Source organism: Triticum aestivum, chromosome 2B (genome assembly GCF_018294505.1).
Source record: "Triticum aestivum cultivar Chinese Spring chromosome 2B, IWGSC CS RefSeq v2.1, whole genome shotgun sequence".
Lineage (NCBI taxonomy): Eukaryota > Viridiplantae > Streptophyta > Magnoliopsida > Poales > Poaceae > Triticum > Triticum aestivum.
Genome location: NC_057798.1, coordinates 746,007,769 through 746,031,527, shown reverse-complemented (window position 1 = coordinate 746,031,527; position 23,759 = coordinate 746,007,769). Strand labels below are relative to the sequence as shown.

The following is a 23,759-nucleotide window of genomic DNA, read 5'->3' as shown; positions in this document are numbered from 1 at the left end:
CCCTCCCCTTCCAGATCGCCGCCACCACCTCCCTCCTCCTCCCTCGCCCCGGCTCCCTGCTCCGCCTCGACGGGCCGATGCACCGCCATGACCGCAACAAGCCCAATCCCATCGCAGAGCCGAAGCTCGGAACATCGCCACGGCTCCCTGCTCCGCGGCGGCCAAGGCGGCACAGGAGCTGCGGGACGAGAACGTGCTACGGCGCCGCACCGGCGCGCTGGACGCCGACGTCCACCGCCTACAGGGCTCCCTCGCCCCCCTCGACCCCTCCACACTCGACAAGGTCCGCGCCCCTCCCCCTTTCACCCTCTCCCTCTCTCCCTCTCTCTCTATCTCTGCCTGATTCGAAACTCGATCCCCGTCGCCGCGGCCCTCACTCCAGCCAGCTCCCGAGGCAGCATCGTGTCCTTAGGGCGTGCCTTATTCGCGTCGCTGCTGCATCGCACGCGCGTGCCAAGAGATGCGGGCTCCGCGTGTGTGCAGCATCGGAATCTGCTCCGTGCATCGCTGTAGCCTATATCATCAGCTGGAACGGTACTGAATTTCGGTGCGTGCGTGTGCACTGCGCTTTGCGACCGTGCTCCTGGTCTATCTGCTGCCTGCTGAATTTTGGTGGCTCTAGCGTCTGGAGTCTGAACGAATCTCCTATAAACAAGCCTTTTTCTTTTCTTCAGTTGCAATCAGGTGACTGAAATTAGTCCGTGTTTGTTTGCTTCGCGTGTGTGCGGCATCGGAATTTAGTACTTCCATGTATTGTTTCGGCATGTGCACAAATGGTACTCCAATTGCTTAAATGAGAATCGTCGTTCCAGTTCCTGTTATGTTACAGCTGCTTATCTTACTAATATATGTACTATTTGTCTTATGTTCTTGTTTGTATTCAGTCAGTGCCTCCAATGTGGTCGATGGCGAGTGCATCGGGGATTCATGGTCGTCTTCAAGAAGGACAAGACCAGGGCCTCCAATGGATCAGTCAGTGCTCCACTGCTCCTCTTCTTCCTAACCATTTCCTGTCTGCCTGCCGTCACATGCAATGGCTACTTGTCGCCTCCTTCTTAATTAATACACATGGATCTTAAACCAATTGTATCTGGAATTCAGTTGTAAGAAAGTGTCTAATCTGAAACAAGGCATGGGTGGGAATTCGTTTGGGCTAGAGTACACTGCAATATGTTTCTTGTATGCTTTAGCCACTGTTAGATTACAGTACTACTACTAGCCTATATATGCAACTTGTCTGCGGTAAAATTATTTGACTTGTTAAAACTGCCACACATAATACTGCTACTAGTCTATATATGCAACCAGTACATATGTTTCTCAATATAAAGACGTTTTGGTAGTTTAAATAATGGATGGAGTGATAGTTATAGTAGGTTTGAATCCCAATTTTTCTGTGGTAGCACAACAACTGTTGTGTCGCTCCTTATGTTAGCCGTGTTATTCTTCTGACCTGACTGTACAAACACCTATGGTGCATAGCTAGCTGGCTATAGCTTCATCCTGCTGACCTTTTTTGGACATTGTGCCATTGGTTCTCATTTCACCTCATTTTATTGGTATATACCTGCAGAATTGTTTCCATACCAAGGGCCATGTTATTGTTTGAATTTCAGTTTTGTTCTGGTAATACAGAAAGTGCTCTGTTGGTTCTCATTTTACCTTGTTTTATTGGTATATATACCTGCAGGCGGAGCAGCGAGTGGGGAAGCGAAATCAGGCGATGGCCAGCAAGTCAAGACCGTCACAATGGCCGGCATGCACCACAAGGAGGAGGATGGCCTCTTCACCTACTCCGGCCCCGTCCTCCCTGACTCCTGGTCGTGCCCCTGTGCACGATAGCGCCCTCCCTCTTCTACTTCTACTACCTACTATTGCTGCTGTTGCTGATTGGTCTATGCACGGTGGGTAATCCATCAATATTTATTTGCTACTGCCTGAGCTCTGTTTCTCTGCTTGCGAGTGTGCTGTTTGTGCAGTGTGGATGCTTGGTCCTTGTGGAGATCGTCTAATAGACGCAGTTACTCTTTGTTAATATTATGAGAATGGAGTAGTGCATTTCGGTTGAACATGTGTTCTAGATTTGTTTGCTAGTAAACATGTGGTCTAGATGATTCTACATTGTTGTTTCTGATGTTACATTTGGTTTATCTATGCTGCATTGCAATTTTGCAATGATGTTTGTTGCCCAAGAAACTAGCGAATTAGAGGCCCGAGATTTCAATAGTTTGGGGGAGAAACCAATGAATTCAGATTTGAATGAGAAATCTATTCTGGTTTGAAATACATAGGTTTATTTTTTGTAACTATGCATAGATTTGTGACAATGAGCATGGGTGGTTATACGTTGTGGTGATGATGAATATAAATATTAATAAGTGCTCATGCATGCATCTGGACCTCTTATTGTAGTAGCTGGTATGCTTGATGCGTGTATCTCCGTCTCTTTACTGTTTTCCTACAACCATAAATCATGATCTGTTTTGTTAGATCTGTTCTGCTGGTGCTTACAATTCTTTTCATTTCTATGATCAATTTAGTTAGAGTTGCACATGTCAGTATACTATATACCAAAAAAATCCTAGCTAGTGAGAACATTTTAGTCACTCCATGAACACATACTGGTTAATGTTAGTCATACTATTTATGTACATCTCATTTGTTGTCAATTCTTGCTTATAAGTTATTGGATCCCTCATTGGCTATTGTTTGATGTTCTGTACACATTCTTATTCTTATATGTTCATTCTTACTTTTTTCATAGGTGAAGTGCGAATCCAAGTTCGAAGTTGTGAAGCATATCAACAGAGACTAGCATATTATGTGTTGTAAATGTAGGCAGTAGTAGGCTTACTTGGTTGTAGTATACTATAACATTTGTAATAGACTAGTGTCGTGTTGTTTTGGACGAATTTCATTTGCTATTTGGATTGTTTGAAATAATGATTGTGTATATGATTTGAATACCCGTCAAATGGAAACCTGACAAGGGGGTCCAAGTTATAATGGTTGTTTGATTGATTTTGAAATTTTTGATGTGTGGGATCAATTTTGTGATAAGCATGACAAGTGGGACCAATCTGATTGGTGGGACCAGTGGAAAAAAAGGACGAAAATAAAAAATTAGTAGAAGGCTGCATATTAGAAAAAAAGGCCGAATTAATGGCCCAAGCCCATGTAGCTAGTGAAAATTAACAAGGAAAAATACATTAAAAAGGCTGAATAGTTGGGCTAGGCCAATGTAGAAAACTGAATTGGACCGGGCTGAATCTTGTGCCACATCAGCTTGCCATGATGGATGCCCACATGGCCTGGGGACGTTGCTAGTGACCAAAACGCCAGAGTAGACGTATTTTGGTCATAAACGTCTACGACCATTCCAGAAGAAAGGTTGCTATAGTCAGTTTACGACCGCGAGCTTTTGACCTTATGTTTTTGGTCACAAAAAGGTCACAAATTGAAAACAGTGACCATTCAGTGACCAATAGTGCTGGTCACAAGTTGACATATTTCTTGTAGTGTCCTCCTTTCCTTGTAGGAGTAGGAGAAGGGGAGGAAGGGAGAGAGGAGGAGAAGGAAAAAGGGGGGCGCCGCCCCCTCCTTATCCAATTCGGACTAGAGGGGGAGGGGGCGCGCGGCTGCCCTGGCCGCCCCTCCTCTTCTCCCACTAAGGCCCATTAGGCCCAATATACTCCCTCGGGGGGTTCCGTTAACCCCCCGGTACTCCATTAAATGTCTGAAACATCCCGAAACACTTCCGATGTCCGAACATAATCGTCCAAAATCTCGATCTTTACGTCTCGACCATTTTGAGACTCCTCGTCATGTCCGTGATCATATCCGGGACTCTGAACTACCTTCGGTACATCAAAACACAAAAACTCATAATATCGATCGTCACCGAACTTTAAGCGTGCGGACCCTACAGGTTCGAGAACTATGTAGACATGACCGAGACACGTCTCCGGTCAATAACCAATAGCGAAACCTGGAAGCTCATATTGGTTCCCACTTATTCTACGAAGATCTTTATCGGTCAAACTGCATAACAACATACGTTGTTCCCTTGGTCATCGGTATGTTACTTGCCCGAGATTCGATCGTCGGTATCTCAATACCTAGTTCAATCTCGTTACTGGCAAGTCTCTTTACTCGTTATGTAATGCATCATCCCGCAACTAACTCATTAGTCACATTGCTTGCAAGGCTTCTGGTGATGTGCATTACTGAGAGGGCCCAGAGATACCTCTCCGACAATCGGAGTGACAAATCCTAATCTCGCAATACGCGAACTCAACAAGTACCTTCGGAGACACCTGTAGAGCACCTTTATAATCACCCAGTTACGTTGTGATGTTTGGTAGTGCACAAAGTGTTCCTCCGGCAAACGGGAGTTGCATAATCTCATAGTCATAGGAACATGTATAAGTCATGAAGAAAGCAATATCAACATACTAAACGATCAAGTGCTAAGCTAACGAAATGGGTCAAGTCAATCACATCATTTTCCTAATGATGTGATCCCATTAATCAAATGACAACTGATGTCTATGGTTAGGAAACTTAACCATCTTTGATTAATGAGCTAGTCAAGTAGAGGCATACTAGTGACACCATGTTTGTCTATATATTCACACATGTATTATGTTTCGGGTTAATACAATTCTAGCATAAATAATAAACATTTACCATGATATGAGGCAATAAATAATAACTTTATTATTGCCTCTAGGGCATATTTCCTTCAGTCTCCCACTTGCACTAGAGTCAATAATCTAGAATACACAGTAATGATTCTAACACCCATGGAGTCTTGGTGCTGATCATGTTTTGATCGTGGAAGAGGCTTAGTCAACGGGTCTGCAACATTCAGATCCGTATGTATCTTGCAAATCTCTATGTCTCCCACCTGGACTTGATCCTGGATCGAATTGAAGCATCTCTTGATGTGCTTGGTTCTCTTGGGAAATCTGGATTCCTTTGCCAAGACAATTGCACCAGTATTGTCACAAAAGATTTTCATTGGACCCGATGCACTAGGTATGACACCTAGATCAGATATGAACTCCTTCATACAGACTCCTTCATTTGCTTCTTCCGAAGCAGCTATGTACATCGCTTCACACGTAGATCCCACCACGACGCTCTGTTTAGAACTGCACCAACTGACAGCTCCACCGTTCAATATAAACACGTATCCGGTTTGTAATTTAGAATCAGCTGGATCAGTGTCAAAGCTTGCATCGACGTAACCATTTACGACTAGCTCTTTGTCACCTCCATAAACGAGAAACATATCCTTAGTCCTTTTCAGGTATTTCAGGATGTTCTTGACCGCTGTCCAGTGATCCACTCCTGGATTACTTTGGTACCTCCCTGCTAAACTAATAGCAAGGCACACATTAGGTCTGGTACACAGCATTGCATGCATGATAGAGCCTATGGCTGAAGCATAGGGAACATCTTTCATTTTCTCTCTATCTTCTACAGTGGTCGGGCATTGAGTCTGACTCAACTTCACACCTTGTAACTGTTGGGGAACGTAGTAATTTCAAAAAAATTCCTACGCACACGCAAGATCATGGTGATGGCATAGCAACGAGAGGGGAGAGTGTTGTCCACGTACCCTCGTAGATCGTAAGCGGAAGCGTTATCACAACACGGTTGATGTAGTCGTACGTCTTCACGACTCGACCGATCCAAGTACCGAACGTACGGCACCTCCGTGTTCAGCACACGTTCAGCTCGATGACGTTCCCCGGGCTCCAATCTAGCAAAGCGTCGGGGATGAGTTCCGTCAGCACGACGGTGTGGTGACGATGATGATGTTCTACCGGCGCAGGGCTTCGCCTAAACTCCGCGACGATATGACCGAGGTGGAATATGGTGGAGGGGGGCACCGCACACGGCTAAGAACGATCCGTAGATCAACTTGTGTTGTTGTGCCTTGAGGTGCCCCCTGCCCCCGTATATAAAGGAGCAAGGGGGAGGGGTTCGGCCGGCCAGGAGGGGCGCGCCAGGAGGAGTCCTACTCCCACCGGGAGTAGGACTCCCCCCCCCTTCCTTGTTGGAGTAGGAGAGAAGGAAAGAGGGGGAGAGGAGGAACGAAAAGGGGGCTGCACCCCTTGTCCAATTCGGACCAGAGGGGGGCTACGCGCCTCCTTCCTTTTGGCCTCTCTCCTCTATTCCCGTATGGCCCAATAAGGCCCATATACTCCCCGGCGAATTCCCGTAACTCTCCGGTACTCCGAAAAATACCCGAATCAGTCGGAACCTTTCCGAACTCCGAATATAGTCGTCCAATATATCGATCTTTACGTCTCGACCATTTCGAGACTCCTCGTCATGTCCCCGATCTCATCCTAGACTCAGAACTCCTTCTGTACATCAAAACTCATAAACTCATAATATAACTATCATCGAAACCTTAAGCGTGCGGACCCTACGGGTTCGAGAACTATGTAGACATGACCTAGAACTGTTTCCGGTCAATAACCAATAGTGGAACCTGGATGTTCATATTGGCTCCTACATATTCTACGAAGATCTTTATCGGTCAAACCGCATAACAACGTACGTTGTTCCCTTTGTCATCGGTATGTTACTTGCCCGAGATTCGATCGTCGGTATCCAATACCTAGTTCAATCTCGTTACCGGCAAGTCTCTTTACTCGTTCCATAATACATCATCCCACAACTAACTCATTAGTTGCAATGCTTGCAAGGCTTAAGTGATGTGTATTACCGAGAGGTCCCAGAGATACCTCTCCGACAATCGGAGTGACAAAACCTAATCTCGAAATATGCCAACCCAACATGTACCTTCGGAGACACCTGTAGAGCACCTTTATAATCACCCAGTTACGTTGTGACGTTTGGTAGCACACAAAATGTTCCTTTGGTAAATGGGAGTTGCATAATCTCATAGTCACAGGAACATGTATAAGTCATGAAGAAAGCAGTAGCAACATACTAAACGATCGTGTGCTAAGCTAACGGAGTAGGTCAAGTCAATCATATCATTCTTCTAATGATGTGATCCCGTTAATCAAATGACAACTCATTTGTCCATGGCTAGGAAACATAACCATCTTTGATAAACGAGCTAGTCAAGTAGAGGCATACTAGTGACACTATGTTTGTCTATGTATTCACACATGTATTATGTTTCCGGTTAATACAATTCTAGCATGAATAATAAATATTTATCATGATATAAGGAAATAAATAATATCTTTATTATTGCCTCTAGGGCGTATTTCCTTCAGTAACACAGGCAAGAACCCTTTTTTTGCTTGATCCATTTTGAACTTCTTCAAAACTTTATCAAGGTGTGTGCTTTGTGAAAGTCCAATTAATCGTCTTGATCTATCTCTATAGATCTTCATGCGCAATATATAAGCAGCTTCACCGAGGTCTTTCATTGAAAAACTTTTATTCAAGTATCCTTTTATGCTATCCATAAATTCTATATCATTTCCAATCAACAATATGTCGTCCACATATAATATTAGAAATGCTACAGAGCTCCCACTCACTTTCTTGTAAATACAGGCTTCTCCAAAAGTCTGTATAAAATCATATGCTTTGATCACACTATCAAAACGTTTATTCCGACTCCGAGAAGCTTGCACCAGTCCATAAATGGATCGCTGGAGCTTGCACACTTTGTTAGCTCCCTTTGGATCAACAAAACCTTCTGGTTGCATCATATACAACTCTTCTTCCAAAAATCCATTCAGGAATGCAGTTTTGACATCCATTTGCCAAATTTCATAATCGTAAAATGCGGCAATTGCTAACATGATTCGGACAGACTTAAGCATCGCTACTGGTGAGAAAGTCTCATCATAGTCAACCCCTTGAACTTGTCGAAAACCTTTTGCAACAAGTCGAGCTTTGTAGACAGTAACATTACCGTCAGCGTCAGTCTTCTTCTTGAAGATCCATTTATTCTCAGTAGATTGCCTATCATAGGGCAAGTCAACTAAAATCCACACTTTGTTCTCATACATGGATCCCATCTCAGATTTCATGGCCTCAAGGCATTTTGCGGAATCTGGGCTCACCATCACTTCTTCATAGTTCGTAGGTTCGCCATTGTCAAGTAACATGACCTCCAGAATAGGATTACCATACCACTCTGATGTGGATCTTACTCTGGTTGACCTACGGGGTTCGGTAGTAACTTGATCTGAAGTTTCATGATCAACATCATTAGCTTCCTCACTAATTGGTGTAGGTGTCACAGGAACCGGTTTCTGTGATGAACTACTTTCCAGTAAGGGAGCAGGTACAGTTACCTCATCAAGTTCTACTTTCCTCCCACTCACTTCTTTCGAGAGAAGCTCCTTCTTTAGAAAGGATCCATTCTTAGCAATGAATATCTTGCCTTCGGATCTGTGATAGAAGGTGTACCCAACAGTTTCCTTTGGGTATCCTATGAAGACACATTTCTTCGACTTGGGTTCGAGCTTATCAGTTGAAGCTTTTTCACATAAGCATCGCAGCCCCAAACTTTAAGAAATGACAACTTTGGTTTCTTACCAAACCACAGTTGATAAGGCGTCGTCTCAAACGGATTTTGATGGTGCCCTATTTAACGTGAATGCAACCGTCTCTAAAGCATAACCCCAAAACGATAGCAGTAAATCAGTAAGGGACATCATAGATCGTACCATATCTAGTAAAGTACGATTATGATATTCGGACAAACCATTACGTTGTGGTGTTCCAGGTGGCGTGAGTTGCGAAACTATTCCGCATTGTTTCAAATGTAGACCAAACTCATAACTCAAATATTCTCCTCCACGATCAGATCGTAGAAACTTTATTTTCTTGTTATGAAGATTTTCCGCTTCACTCTGAAATTCTTTGAACTTTTCAAATGTTTCAGACTTATGTTTCATTAAGTAGATATACCCATATCTGTTCAAATCATCTATGAAGGTGAGAAAATAACGATACCCGCTGCGAGCCTCAATATTCATCGGACCACATACATCAGTATGTATGATTTCCAATAAATCTGTTGGTCGCTCCATAGTTTCGGAGAACGGTGTTTTAGTCATCTTGCCCATGAGGCATTGTTCGCAAGTACCAAGTGATTCATAATCAAGTGATTCCAAAAGTCCATCAGTATGGAGTTTTTTCATGCGCTTTACACCAATATGACCCAAACGGCAGTGCCACAAATAAGTTGCACTATCATTATCAACTCTGCATCTTTTGGCTTCAACATTATGAATATGTGTGTCACTACTATCGAGATTTAACACGAATAGACCACTCTTCAAGGGTGCATGACCATAAAAGATATTACTCATATAAATAGAACAACCATTATTATCCGTTTTAAATGAATAACCGTCTCGCATCAAACAAGATCCAGATATAATGTTCATGCTCAATGCTGGCACCAAATAACAATTATTTAGGTCTAAAACTAATCCCGAAGGTAGATGTAGAGGTAGCATGCCGACGGCGATCACATCAACTTTGGAACCATTTCGCACGCGCATCGTCACCTCATCCTTAGCCAGTCTTCACTTAATCTGTAGTCCCTGTTTCGAGTTGCAAATGTTAGCAACAAAACCAGTATCAAATACCCAGGTGCTACTGCGAGCTCTAGTAAGATACACATCAATAATATGTATATCACATATACCTTTGTTCACCTTGCCATCCTTCTTATCCGCCAAATACTTGGGGCAGTTCCGCTTCCAGTGACCAGTCTGCTTGCAGTAGAAGCACTCAGTTTCAGGCTCAGGTCCAGATTTAGGTTTCTTCTCTTGAGCAGCAACTTGTTTGTTCTTCTTCTTGAAGTTCCCCTTCTTCTTTCCTTTATCCTTTTTCTTGAAATTGGTGGTCTTATTGACCATCAACACTTGATGCTCCTTCTTGATTTACACCTCCGCTGCCTTTAGCATTGCGAAGAGGTCGGGAATTGTCTTGTTCATCCCTTGCATATTATACTTCATCACGAAGCTCTTGTAGCTTGGTGGCAGTGATTGAAGAATTCTGTCAATGACACTATCATCTGGAAGATTAACTCCCAGTTGAATCAAGTGATTGTTATACCCATACATTTTGAGTATATGTTCACTGACAGAACTATTCTCCTCCATCTTGCAGCTGTAGAACTTATTAGAGACTTCATATCTCTCAATCCGGGCATTTGCTTGAAATATTAACTTCAACTCCTGGAACATCTCATATGCTCCATGACGTTCAAAATGTCGTTGAAGTCCCGGTTCTAAGCCATAAAGCATGTCACACTGAACTATCAAGTAGTCACCAGCTTTGCTCTGCCAAATGTTCACAATGTCTGCAGTTGCATCTACAGCAGGCCTGGCACCCAGCGGTGCTTCCAGGACGTAATTCTTCTATGCAGCAATGAGGATAATCCTCAAGTTACGGACCCAATCCGTGTAATTGCTACCATCATCTTTCAACTTTTCTTTCTCAAGGAACACATTAAAATTCAACGGAACAACAGCACGAGCCATCTATCTACAATAACATAGACAAGCAAAATACTATCAGGTACTAAGTTCATGATAAATTTAAGTTCAATTAATCATATTACTTAAGAACTCCCACTTAGATAGAAATCTCTCTAATCATCTAAGTGATCACGTGATCCAAATCAACTAAACCATAACCGATCATCACGTGAAATGGAGTAGTTTTCAATGGTGAACATCACTATGTTGATCATATCTACTATATGATTCACGCTCGACCTTTCGGTCTCAGTGTTCCGAGGCCATATATGCATATGCTAGGCTCGTCAAGTTTAACCCGAGTATTCCGTGTGTGCAAAACTGGCTTGCACCCATTGTAGATGAACGTTGAGCTTATCACACCCGATCATCATGTGGTGTCTCGACACGATGAACTTTGGCAACGGTGCATACTTAGGGAGAACACTTTTATCTTGAAATTTAGTGAGAGATCATCTTATAATGCTACTGTCAATCAAAGCAAAATAAGATGCATAAAGGATAAACATCACATGCAATCAATATAAGTGATATGATATGGCCATCATCATCTTGTGCTTGTGATCTCCATCTCCGAATCACCGTCATGATCACCATTGTCACCGGTGCGACACCTTGATCTCCATCGTAGCATTGTTGTCTTCTCGCCAACTATTGCTTCTACGACTATTGCTACCGCTTAGTGATAAAGTAAAGCAATTACAGGGCGATTGCATTGCATACAATAAAGCGACAACCATGTGGCTCCTGCCAGTTGCTGATAACTTGGTTAAAAAACATGATCATCTCATACAATAAAATATAGCATCATGTCTTGACCATATCACATCACAACATGCTGTGCAAAAACAAGTTAGACGTCCTCTACTTTGTTGTTGCAAGTTTTACGTGGCTGCTATGGGCTGAGCAAGAACCGTTCTTACATACGCATCAAAACCACAACTATATTTCGTCAAGTTAGTGCTGTTTTAACCTTCACAAGGACCGAGCGTAGCCACACCCGATTCAACTAAAGTTGGAGAAACAGACACCCGCCAGCCACCTATGTGCAAAGCAAGTCGGTAGAACCAGTCTCGCGTAAGCGTACGCGTAATGTCGGTCCAGGCCGCTTCATCCAACAATACCGCCGAACCAAAGTATGACATGCTGGTAAGCAGTATGACTTGTATCGCCCACGACTCACTTGTGTTCTACTCGTGCATATAACATCTATGCATAAACCTGGCTCGGATGCCACTGTTGGGGAACATAGTAATTTCGAAAAAAAATCCTACGCACATGCAAGATCATGGTGATGCATAGCAATGAGCGGGGAGACTGTGTCCACGTACCCTCATAGACCGAAAGTGGAAGCACAACGCGGTTGATGTAGTCGTACGTCTTCACGATCCGACCGATCCAAGTACCAAACGTATGACACCTCCGAGTTCAGCACACGTTCAGCTCGATGACGTCCCGCAAACTCTGATCCAGCAGAGCTTCACGGGAGAGTTCCATCAGCACGATGGCGTGATGATGGTGATGATGTTGCTACCGATTCAGGGCTTCGCCTAAGCACTGTTATGATATGACCGAGGTGGAATATGGTGGAGGGGGGCACCGCATACGGCTGGGAGAGATCAATAGATCAACTTGTGTGTCTAGAGGTGCCCCCTGCCCCTGTATATAAAGGAGCAAGGGGGGGGGGAGGCGGCCGACCAGGAGGAGGGTGCACCAAGGGGGGAGTCCTACTCCCACATGGAGTAGGACTCCTCCTTTCCTTATAGGAGTAGGAGAAGGGAAGGAAGGGAGAGAGGAGGAGAAGGAAAAAGGGGGGCGCCGCACCCCTCGTCCAATTTGGACTAGAGGGGGAGGGGAGCGCAGCTGCCTTGGCCGCCCCTCCTCTTCTCCCACTAAGGCCCATTAGGCCCAATACACTCCCCGGGGGGTTCCGGTAACCCCCCGGTACTCCGGTAAATGTCCGAAACCTCCTGAAACACTTCCGTTGTCCGAACGTAGTCGTCCAATATATCTATCTTTACATCTCGACCATTTCGGGACTCCTCGTCATGTCCGTGATCATATCCGAGACTCCGAACTACCTTCGGTTCATCAAAACACAAAAGCTCATAATACCGATCGTCACCGAACTTTAAGCGTGCGGAACCTACGGGTTCAAGAACTATGTAGACATGACCGAGACACATCTTCGGCCAATAACCAATAGCGGAACGTGGATGCTCATATTGGTTCCCACATATTCTACGAAGATCTTTATCGGTCAAACCGCATAACAACATACGTTGTTCCCTTTGTCATCATTGTGTTACTTGCCCGAGATTCGATCATCGGTATCTCAATACCTAGTTCAATCTCGTTATCGGAAAGTCTCTTTACTCGTTATGTAATGCATCATCCCGCAACTAACTCATTAGTCACATTGCTTACAAGGCTTATAGTGATGTGCATTACCGAGAGGGCCCAGAGATACCTCTCCAACAATCGGAGTGAAAAATCCTAATCTCGAAATACGCCAACTCAACAAGTACCTTCGGAGACACCTGTAGAGCACCTTTATAATCACCAAGTTACGTTGTGACGTTTGGTAGCACACAAAGTGTTCCTCCGATAAACGGGAGTTGCATAATCTCATAGTCATAGGAACATGTACAAGTCATGAAGAAAGCAATACCAACATACTAAACGATCAAGTGCTAAGCTAACGAAATGGGTCAAGTCAATCACATCATTCTCCTAATGATGTGACCCGTTAATCAAATGACAAATCATGTCTATGGTTAGGAAACTTAACCATCTTTGATTAACGAGTTAGTCAAGTAGAGGCATACTAGTGACACTATGTTTGTCTATGTATTCACACATGTATTATGTTTCCGGGTAATACAATTCTAGCATGAATAATAAACATTTATCATGATATGAGGAAATAAATAATAACTTTATTATTGCCTCTAGGGCATATTTCCTTCAGTTTGTCCACTGACAACAATACTTTTCTTGAAGTTCACCCACGTTTCTTTTTCGTTAAGGAACAGGGAACGAGGAAAATCCTTCTCCACGACAGGTGTAGACGTGGTCTCTATCCCCTATCATCGGCTCAGTTGAATTCAAGCAAGAAGGTGTTTGGTGTCAATAAAGTGTCACGGACAGGTGGCACAGTCGGCTAGGACATCCTTCATCCACCATAGTTCGTCATGTCCTTATCCACAACAATATTCCTTTTTCAAGTAGTGAGTTGAATAAAGAAGGCATTTGTGATGCTTGCCAATTGGGCAAGAGCCATCAACTTCCTTATCCTAGTCCATTCACCGTATCTAAAGCTCCTTTAGAGCAAATTTTCTCCGATGTATGGGGGCCTGCCCGTGATTCTATCAATACGAAAAACTATTCACTACTAGGGAAAAGGCTACTAGCAGCGCGGGTAAAATGACTACTAGTAGCACGGGTACCCGCGCTACTAGTATCACGCTACAACTAAAAGTTAGTAGTAGCATGGACCGAACCCGCGCTACTAACTTTGTTAGTAGTAGCGTGGGTTCAACCCGCGATACTGCTATTATGGACCCGCGCTACTACTAATGAAATAGTACTAGCGTGTCTATAGTTCCAACGCTACTAGTATCCTGAATACTAGTAGCGCGCCATTTTATCCCCACGCCACTACTAACTTATTAGGAATTAAAAAAAATCAACCAAATTCATTCTATCACACAGCTGTCGTATCTTCTCCAGTTCCTCATTGTAGTAGCAACTCATGTACAATTCCATTTTATCGCACAGTTACATAAGCAACTACGTTCCTCATTGTAGCAGCAACTCATGTATAATTCCATTCTATCGCAAGTTACATAAGCAACTACCTATGTAAGTTGTTATGGCCCGATCCGAAAATTGGACCACTCGTCAATGTGCGGCGCCTGCCCGGCCTGATATCGCGGCCCGCAGCTGCGGCGGAACACATTGGATAGCCTCGAAGAGCCACACGTGAATGACGGCAGCTGCCGCCTTGAGTTGCGACGCAGTCACGTCCCTCGCTCTGGCCCTCAGCTCCAACTGGACCAGTCAATGTCGTCCTTGTGCCTCGCCACCAGCGGACGGAGGAAGCCATCGTACACGTGCCCCGCTCCCCACACTCTGAAACCTAAACATCATTAAGATTCAGATTCAAAATTGGCCACATATTGAATCAAGTATATCTGAATGTTGATCATCTCTCTGGCTCGGGGTGTCTGGTCGACTGCTTACTCGTGTGCTGGGGTGACAGAGGTAGAGAAGGAGCAGCAGCTTCACTTCTCTGTACATCGGCAGCCAGGACACCGTCCAGTCCACGAACCTCTCGACGGTCGTCATCGTGGCCACCAGAACCCTGCAGCATTACAAACAAAGGTTCAGAAACTTCAGATTCTTCAGAAGAATGGCACCAAAAAACCATGCGGTACATGTAGATGCCAATGTGCAACATTTTTTTCTAGAGATTCTTATTTAAGCCGTAATGCACAACTGAAGCTATAAGCTATTTCCTAGTAGTGAAAAGTGCAAAGAATAGTTATATAAGAACGCATATAGATTTGACAAGTGCATAGAAAAACATAAAGCCCAAAAGAAACACAGAATCGGGCAAATCATGCAACCACATAATCGGGTTAACTTCTATTTACTCACAAATCAAATGACATCAAAATCAACATACTGGCATTGGTCCTCGACACAATGGGTGCGAAAGAGGCTGACTGAGATCATAAAAATAATAATATAAGAAGGACCAAGACACTCATATTTCAGTCCAGACATATACGAGGACATATCATAAGGCACATCCAAAGTAGCAATTAATAGACAAGACATTCTAGATCGGTTTTCCTCGGTTAAATATAGTAACTGTTATGGAAGCAGTCATAGTGTACATTTTACACTAAAGCAATCGTTTCTTTCAGCTTGAAACAGAGACATCAAAAAAGGATGAAGTATCAGGCACACATTTACCTTGTTAGAAATCAGATACTCGGCATGGAAACGAGTGCAAGCAATCTGAACAATTTCCTTATCAATGCCAAGTTCCTGCCCACCAAACTTGTTGCATGGGAAAGAAAAGATCTGAAAACCTGTAGTCCCATAAAATTGTTAGCATAACATATCATAACTCAAAATCAAGGACTAATCATATGCAGATAAATCATCCCCTGGTCCTTGTACTTCTCGTAAGTTCCATGTAACAAAATGCAATTGGTTAGAATCGAACCAAAACCACACGTGCTGCATGATGGCGTCGAAAGCTCACTTAATGGATCACCAAATGTGAAATCCCTATAGACTTGGCTATAAATCTAATCATTTCTAATTACCTATTTCTAAAGTGCAAGACACAGGACATCCATTATGAATTCAGAAACTATAACATCAGTCTTTTTTTCTTCTGAAGTGCACATCTTTCACTTATTTGCATGTAGCAGCTGCCATGTATCCATTGTGAATTCAGAAACTATAACATCAGTTTGGTTGTTTTTTTGCCATGACGAAAATATTAAATAAGATACAATACACGGTGAAGTGATGAAGTGCCAATTTCTCTCTCCTTCCCCTTCTGCATTTTTATTCTTTTAGATGATGTGATGTACAAATTATCATCAGCCTATATGTACTTACATCTTTATAAATAAATCGTTTTGTTTATGAGTGCAAGCATATTTGATTATTATTGAACTATTATTGCATCTATGCTTAATTGGGAGCATACAACTGTTTAAGTTCTTGCATACTATTCTTAATTGAGCGATCATATTGTTCTGAACCTTTTATTATGTCCATCACATGCAGGTTTGAAGGTGGTGTGATTTTGGACAGAAGGAAGGAAGGAAGAATAGTTTGCTCAATACAAATCAAGAAGGAGGTCCTACACGCTACCAAAGTCAGAGCTGGACATGTATTTGGAGGAAAATTTTGAAAGCACCGAGGAAAGTTTTGATATTTTGATTTGGTGGAGAACACATGTTGAAAAATATCCTTTCTGGTATTTCTAAGACAGTGACTGGGACATCATGAAAGAAAACACGTTTCTGCATTTTAATTAGGGGGTAGCTTTAGTCTAAAATACTGGAACTGTGACTAAAAGATCATATATACTATTAGAAAAACAGACGAAAATCCCCGCAGAAAAAACAGACCAAAAAAAATTAACTTCCTACTTACAGTGGCAAGAAAATCTTATATGAATGTGTTATAATAAATAATGCTAACCATGAAGTCTTCTTCCATATAACAAAGGAGTGACGAAAACAAAAAACCTGTAATTCAAGTAGCAGTTAGTTAATTATTTGCACGTCAACAGTTCTAACGTCTAGCTACAGATCTTCAAAGTAAAGATTGTGAACTCTATTAGACATGATTATATCAATTAGACCAAATAGAAAATAATTCAATATGTTGTATATCCGTTAAACGAAGTTCAATCTATCTTCTGATTATTAGTGTTTCAGTTAGGTGATTAATCCTTCTACGGCTGCCGGCGGCGACGGCTGGGCACATGTTACTTTTCTAGCGATCTTGTACCCCTATATCCGGTTGTTGTCTGCCCATTACACATGACTCGAACGAAGCTCGCTCGTGGAGTAGATCAATTCGTGTTTAAAGCACACTCGTACACAGCAGGCTAAAAGCTAGCTAGTTGTCGGCTGTATGCGGCCAGCCGTGCATGGCATGGATGTTTGCATTGGGCGGGTGTTTCTAGGCACAGATCATCTAATTGATTGTATCTGAGATTGGTTCAATGAGTCAAAACTATGGTAAAATAGCACTTGCCAAACGCATAGGCTGTTTTGCCAAAACAGAGAAAAACTAGTCTTTTGCCAAACACAATTTCTTGTTGAATTACTACAACTTTCTTAAAACGGTGTTGCCAAACTAAACCTTAGTCTTTGCTTTGTAGAGAAGGGAGCATGTATGTCACGCCCAATATGCAACCCTATCCAAAATGAACTCGAAGGTCCCACCAAGGATAGACCCGCATATTCAAGCGCTTTTGCAAGGTGGATATCATTAAATCAACATTACACAATAGATGGGGATACATACAAAAGGCATACAATGCCACACGAATACAACATCATCTTACATAAGAGCACCACCCGACTGCGGATGAAACACAAACAGAAACTCAAACGACATCCACCCTGCTAGCCCAGCCTGCCGACCTGGAACCTATCCCCTGATCGAAGAAGAAGCAGAAGAAGAACTCCAGAACAAGCAAACATCGCTCTCGCCTCAAGATCATCGCAAACTGTTGTAGTAGTAATCTGTGAGCCACGAGGACTCAGCAATCCCATTACCATGGGTATCAAGACTAGCAAAGCTTAATGGGTAAGGAAGGGGCAAAGTGGTGAGGTTGCATCAGCGACTAAGCAAGTATGGTGGCTAACATACGCAAATAAGAGCGAGAAGAGAGCAAACGGAACGGTCGTGAAGCTAGCAATGATCAAGAAGTGATCCTGAACTCCTACTTATGGCAAGCATAACCCAAAAACCGTGTTCACTTCCCGGACTCCGTCGGAAAGAGACCATCACGGCTACACACGCGGTTGATGCGTTTTAATTTGGATCTGGTGTCAAGTTATCTACAACCGGACATTAACAAATTCCCATCTGCCACATAACCGCGGGCACGGCTCTCAAAAGTTTATACCCTGCAGGGGTGTCCCAACTTAGCCCATGATAAGCTCTCGCGATCAACGAAGGATATTCCTTCTCCCAGGAAGACCCGATCAGACTCGGAATCCCGGTTTACAAGACATTTCGACAATGGTAAAACAAGACCAGCAAAGCCGCCCGATGTGCCGACAAATCCCGATAGGAGTCGCACGTATCTTGTTCTCAGGGCACACCGGATGAGCCAGACGTCGGGTTGGCATAGACCCTGGTGGCCCAGGGGGCGTCGGACATCGCTCAGGTTGGACCAACACTCGGAGGAGCACTGGCCCGGGAGGGGGGGGGGTAAAATAAAGATGACCCTCGGGCTCCGGAAACCCAAGGGAAAAAGGGTTAGGTGAGGCAAATGGTAAAACCAAGGTTGGGCCTTGCTGGAGGAGTTTTATTCAAAGCGAACTGTCAAGGGCGTCCCATAAATCAACCAACCGCGTAAGGAACGCAAAATCTAGGAACATAACACCGATATAACGAAAACTAGGGCGGCAAGAGTGGAACAAAACACCAGGCATAAGGCCGAGTCTTCCACCCTTTACCAAGTATATAGATGCATTAATAATATAAGAGATATTGTGATATCCCAACATAGTCCTGTCCATCATGGGGCAATCTTCAACTTCACCTGCAACTAGCAACACTATAAGAGGGACTGAGCAAAGCGGTAACATAGCCAAGCAACGATTTGCTAGGAAGGGTGAAAAGGTTAGAGGCTGACATGGCAATTTGGGAGGCTTGAAGAGCAAGTGATAGGTAGCGTGGCAAAGCGATAGAACGAAGCAACTAGCATAGCAATGATAGTAGTGAGATCCAGGGTAACGGTCATCTTGCCTGAAATCCCGCTAGGAAGAAGAACGAGTCCATGAAGAAGATGAAGCCACGAAGACGAACCAAGCATAGACGAACGAATCCTCACGATCGCAAAGAAACGGGAACTATCCAGAAGAAGCACACAACATAGTAAACACACCACACATAGATAAGACATGATGCACAACAAGCATGATGCATGACAAAGCTACATGAAGCTACTCATGGCAAGAGATGATGCATACAAGAGCAACACATCAAAGTAAGTTTAAATGAGGCCGGAAACAACATATAACAATTCCGGTAAGTCCTCATATGCATTTTCGAAATTGGTACATATCTGAATAAACCTTATGTTCAAGTTGTTAAACAGAAAGTTAAAGATGCAACAAGGTGATCTACACGAGATTCTAGTCAAGTTACATATAAAGTTTATTTAATTCGGAGCAACGACCTAGAAGATATGAGCAAAACAAGTTAAACATGGTATTGATGCAAAATGCATACAAACATCAAGAAAACACCTCAAAAAAATGATGCAACATGATAATATGAAACTACATGCAAATCTAAGCAAGTTTCATATAGAGCACACTCGAAACGGAGCAACAGTTCAACACATACACATCATACAAGGTTAAAGGGCATGTTGTCCAAAACAGCAGCTAGGCATATTGCAAGCACCAAAACAACATGCTACAGTACCACAATATGAAAATAAAAGGCATGGACATGATGTACAGGTAAAGCAGGACAAAACATGAACATTGAGCTATGTCCCGAAATCACTAGAACATGCTCAAAAGGACATGGCAAGATTGCAAATAATAATAGTTTCAGTCATTAGCAGAAATAACATCAGGTTGCAATGTTTAGACCTATCAAACAACATGTTACAGAAACTTACATTGGAAAACAAAGGCATGGCATGAATGTAATAATTTCATATAACAAAAGTACCTTACTGACCATGAGCCAAAAGGGCACAGAAAATATGATGGCACCCATGTAAACATAGCAAGTGATATGACAGATTCATACATGGCAGGAACAACAATAAGTAGGCATGTTGGTGAGCTTGTACAACTCACCACAAAGCAATACATGGCATGTCAACGTGACCAACAATAAGAAGGCATGTTTATGAAGCTAAGAATGGTAATATAAAGTTGATAGGGTGCATGGATCACTAGAAAAGCTGATGGCAAAACTGAACTTAATGTTAACAGGCTGACAGCAACACTATTTAGCAGTTTTTAGGGCAAGATAACAACAAATTACAGCAGGTTATAAATGCAACCAGGGACATGAATGGATATAGCATGATATGTATAACAAATCATACTTAGTAAATATCTCCAGATTATGCATAGAATGACTTGTAGCAGCAGGTTTATATAGCATCATGATATAGCAGAATCTTTCTAGCAAAACAGCAACATCAAGTACCCTACTTAACAAGCTCGATGCACTCACTACAAGAGACACAAAAATACAAGGATGGCACCACTGTAAAGATGGCATGATGTATTACAAAACACATGTAGATCTCATGCTCATAGGATGCACACATCAAAAGCAACGAAAATGACAAATCACCAAGTTATAACAGTTTCAGCAGATTAACATCACATAGCACTCTTGCAACAATGATTAGAGAATCAAGATGAACTCAAACAAGCATGGCACAATGGAGCAAAATGAAGAGAATCTCTCACTGAACATTTTGACATATCATGCGTGTGAAACGGAGCTACTGATGCAGAGATATGATGTAATGAACATGGCAACAGAATGTTAAAACTCAGGGACGGGAATTTTCGGGGTCAACCTGCGGGATCTGCACGGATTTCAGGGCGAGGCGGTTCTCGCCGGAGAACATGCCCAAGAGGAGAGAGGCGGCCAGAGAGGGTCGGGGATGGGTTGGCCCGGCCAGATCTGGTCGGATCCGGCGCGGCGGCGGCGGCGAAGGGCGGGCCACGACGGGGAGGCTAGAGGCCGGCGTGGGAAGCCGGGCAGCAGCGGCGCGCTGTTCCGGCGACGAGGTCAGCGCGGGCGGGCGACAGCAGCGTGGGGAGGCGCGGCTCCGACCGGCGAAGGGCGGCGACGCGGAGGCCGGCGGAGGCGGAGGCCGGCGGAGGTGGTGGTCGTTGGCGGCGGGATGCGCGCCGACGAGGAGGCGGCTGGTGGAGGTGGAGATCCGGCGGTGGGGTCCACGGTTCCGGCGGAGAGCGGGCGATCCGGCACGGTGTGTCCGGTGGCGGACGGACATGTCCAGCGGCGTGCGGGGGGAATTTTAAGGGTTTCGGGACCCGAAATTGGAGGGAGATGCATATTTATACATAGAAGGAGGTGGGAGTGTCCAAATGAGGTGTAGTTTTCACCCACACGATCGTGATCGAACGACCGAGAGCATGGAGGGGGTTTGGATGAGTTATGGGCCACTTTGGAGGGGTGTTGGGCTGCAACACAAAGAGGGCTTTTGCGGTTACCCGGTTAACCATTGGAGTATCAAACAGACTCCAAATGGCACGAAACTTGACAGGCGGTCTACCGGTGGTGTACCATTGCCGCTTGGCAAACCTTGGTCAATTCCGAGAATGTTTAAAACCCGCACACGAAAAGATGCAAAAGGGTCGCCGGATGACATAGGAGTGCCGGATTGCAAAATGGACAACAGGGAAAATGCTCGGATGCATGAGACGAACACGTATGCAAAATGAGATGCACATGATGACATGATAAAATGCAACACGCAAGAAAATGACATGGCAACGACGACGAATAACTGGCAGACACCTGGCGCATCGAATCCGGGGCGTTACAACACTCCACTAACAAGAGATCTCGTCCCGAGATCTTAGGACCGAGACGGAAGGGGAAAGGGATGAGGTGAAACAAAAACTCAAGAGAAGAAGAAAAGAATCGAGAGCACTCGAGAAGAAGAGAGGAATGACGAGAATCGAAAGCTCACAGAATTAGATAGACTATGAAACCACTCCGGTTTGAACGAGATAAGAAACGAATAAGACTGAAAGGATTTAGGCAACACTCCGGCTGAAACATGGAGGAATAGAACATGAACTTCACAGATGGGATGACACTTGACAAGATGAACACTGCAATGCCTCCGGAAGAATTGAAAGAATGGAATGAAAAGAATTTATAAGGAAGGGTTGAACGGAGTTGTAGAGAAAATCAACAACGAAAGAATAAGCTTGTTGTGGACTTATCAAAAACAACTCAAAACTTGAGGTGAAATTATGGCACAACCAAATGCTTGAATATCTGGGAATAACGAAGAAATGCAAAACTCCACTTCAGAGAAAACGGAGAATTATTTGCACTTCGAGACGCGAGAAGAAAAGATACTTGAAATCCTCCAACAAGAATCTTGATGAACTCTTAAAGAATGAATTAACTCCTGAAGAACCACCATGAAGAACTCCGGTGACAAAAGGATGGTGAGATAGAATGAAGGATGAAAGAATAAGACTAAAGCCTTGCAATGATTTAGATGGAGGTTCCGACGAAATGGCCGAGGAAATTTGAACTCCGGAAAAGAAAAAATGAAAACACTTGAAACTAGAATTTATTCTCCAAGAGCAAACTCTGAAGGAAGGGATTACTCACTTGATGAAATATGAATAAGATTTACGTTATGCTTATCCTCACCTAATTAACTCGATGACAAGCAACGGATTTTGCATGCTATTTATTCTTGTTTGAAAAAGGATTGAGGAGAATATGGCGCAACCTTGAGGAAGGTCTTCAATGAACCCCCGGTAGGATTAGAAAGAACGAATTTATTAATATGATGATCAAGGAAAGAATCTTGAACGAACCATTGTAAGAATTCGGAAATGACTGATGAAAGAGAATGAATCACCAGGAAGAATTAGAAGAACCAAAATGCTAGAGGGGATTTAGATGCAAAAGAACAAAGAGATCGTGAGCTGATTAAAGAGCACTTGAATGAAGCACCGGGATAATTGGATAACGGTAGGTGAAATGATGCCTCCGGTGAAAAGAAATGGAAAAACAACTCCTGACATACTCCAGATGGGTGAGAAAAGGAATATCTGACAAATGGAATAAATCGAGAGGATAACATGAAGCTAGAACCACGAAACTTCGAGAGAACGGAGAAGATTTAGAGGAAAAACTCTCCTTTGGTATTCAACTGACGACGAGAAACAGCACCAAAATTTGTTGAGATACTCCGGGAGAATGAAACCCGAAAAGGTTGAGCCAACAATGAAAAGAATTTGAAAGCGATCTTGGAGAAGGCATGTGACTGATGGAATCCATTCTTACGTCACACTTGAAAAGAATTGAGAATAACTCCGGGAAATTAGAAGAGTCAGGTAAGATCCTGGGAAAAAACCTGTGGGTTAAGGCCTACTGAAGAGATAACACCGTTAGAAAGGGATGTTGAACAGATACATGATGCACTGGAACAATTAAAATATTTGAATGAGGTGACAACCTCGAATTAATTCAAACACAGACGAATATCCTGAGATGTCTAGAGCACTCCGGAATGATAGAATGGCGAGAGGCGAGCAAGCAAAGGAAAAATATTTGAGCCGAGGGAAAAGATACGATCGACACCGAAAAACTTGAATTTGGACCCACCGGAAAGAAAACAAGACGAACATTGATGAACCAGACGGGAATTCACCGGTTGAGATAATTTATGAAAGACTGAAGAGGTTTTGCATGAAATGAAATTGATGCTCGAAAGGGACT

The 23,759-nt window shown here is 43.4% G+C and overlaps 1 pseudogene; it reads right to left on the bottom strand.

Annotated features, from left to right (window-relative positions):
• Positions 1 to 14,408: 14,408 nt before the first annotated feature.
• The window catches only part of LOC123039542 (putative HVA22-like protein g), a 22,488-nt pseudogene continuing 13,137 nt past the window's right edge, over positions 14,409 to 23,759 (bottom strand).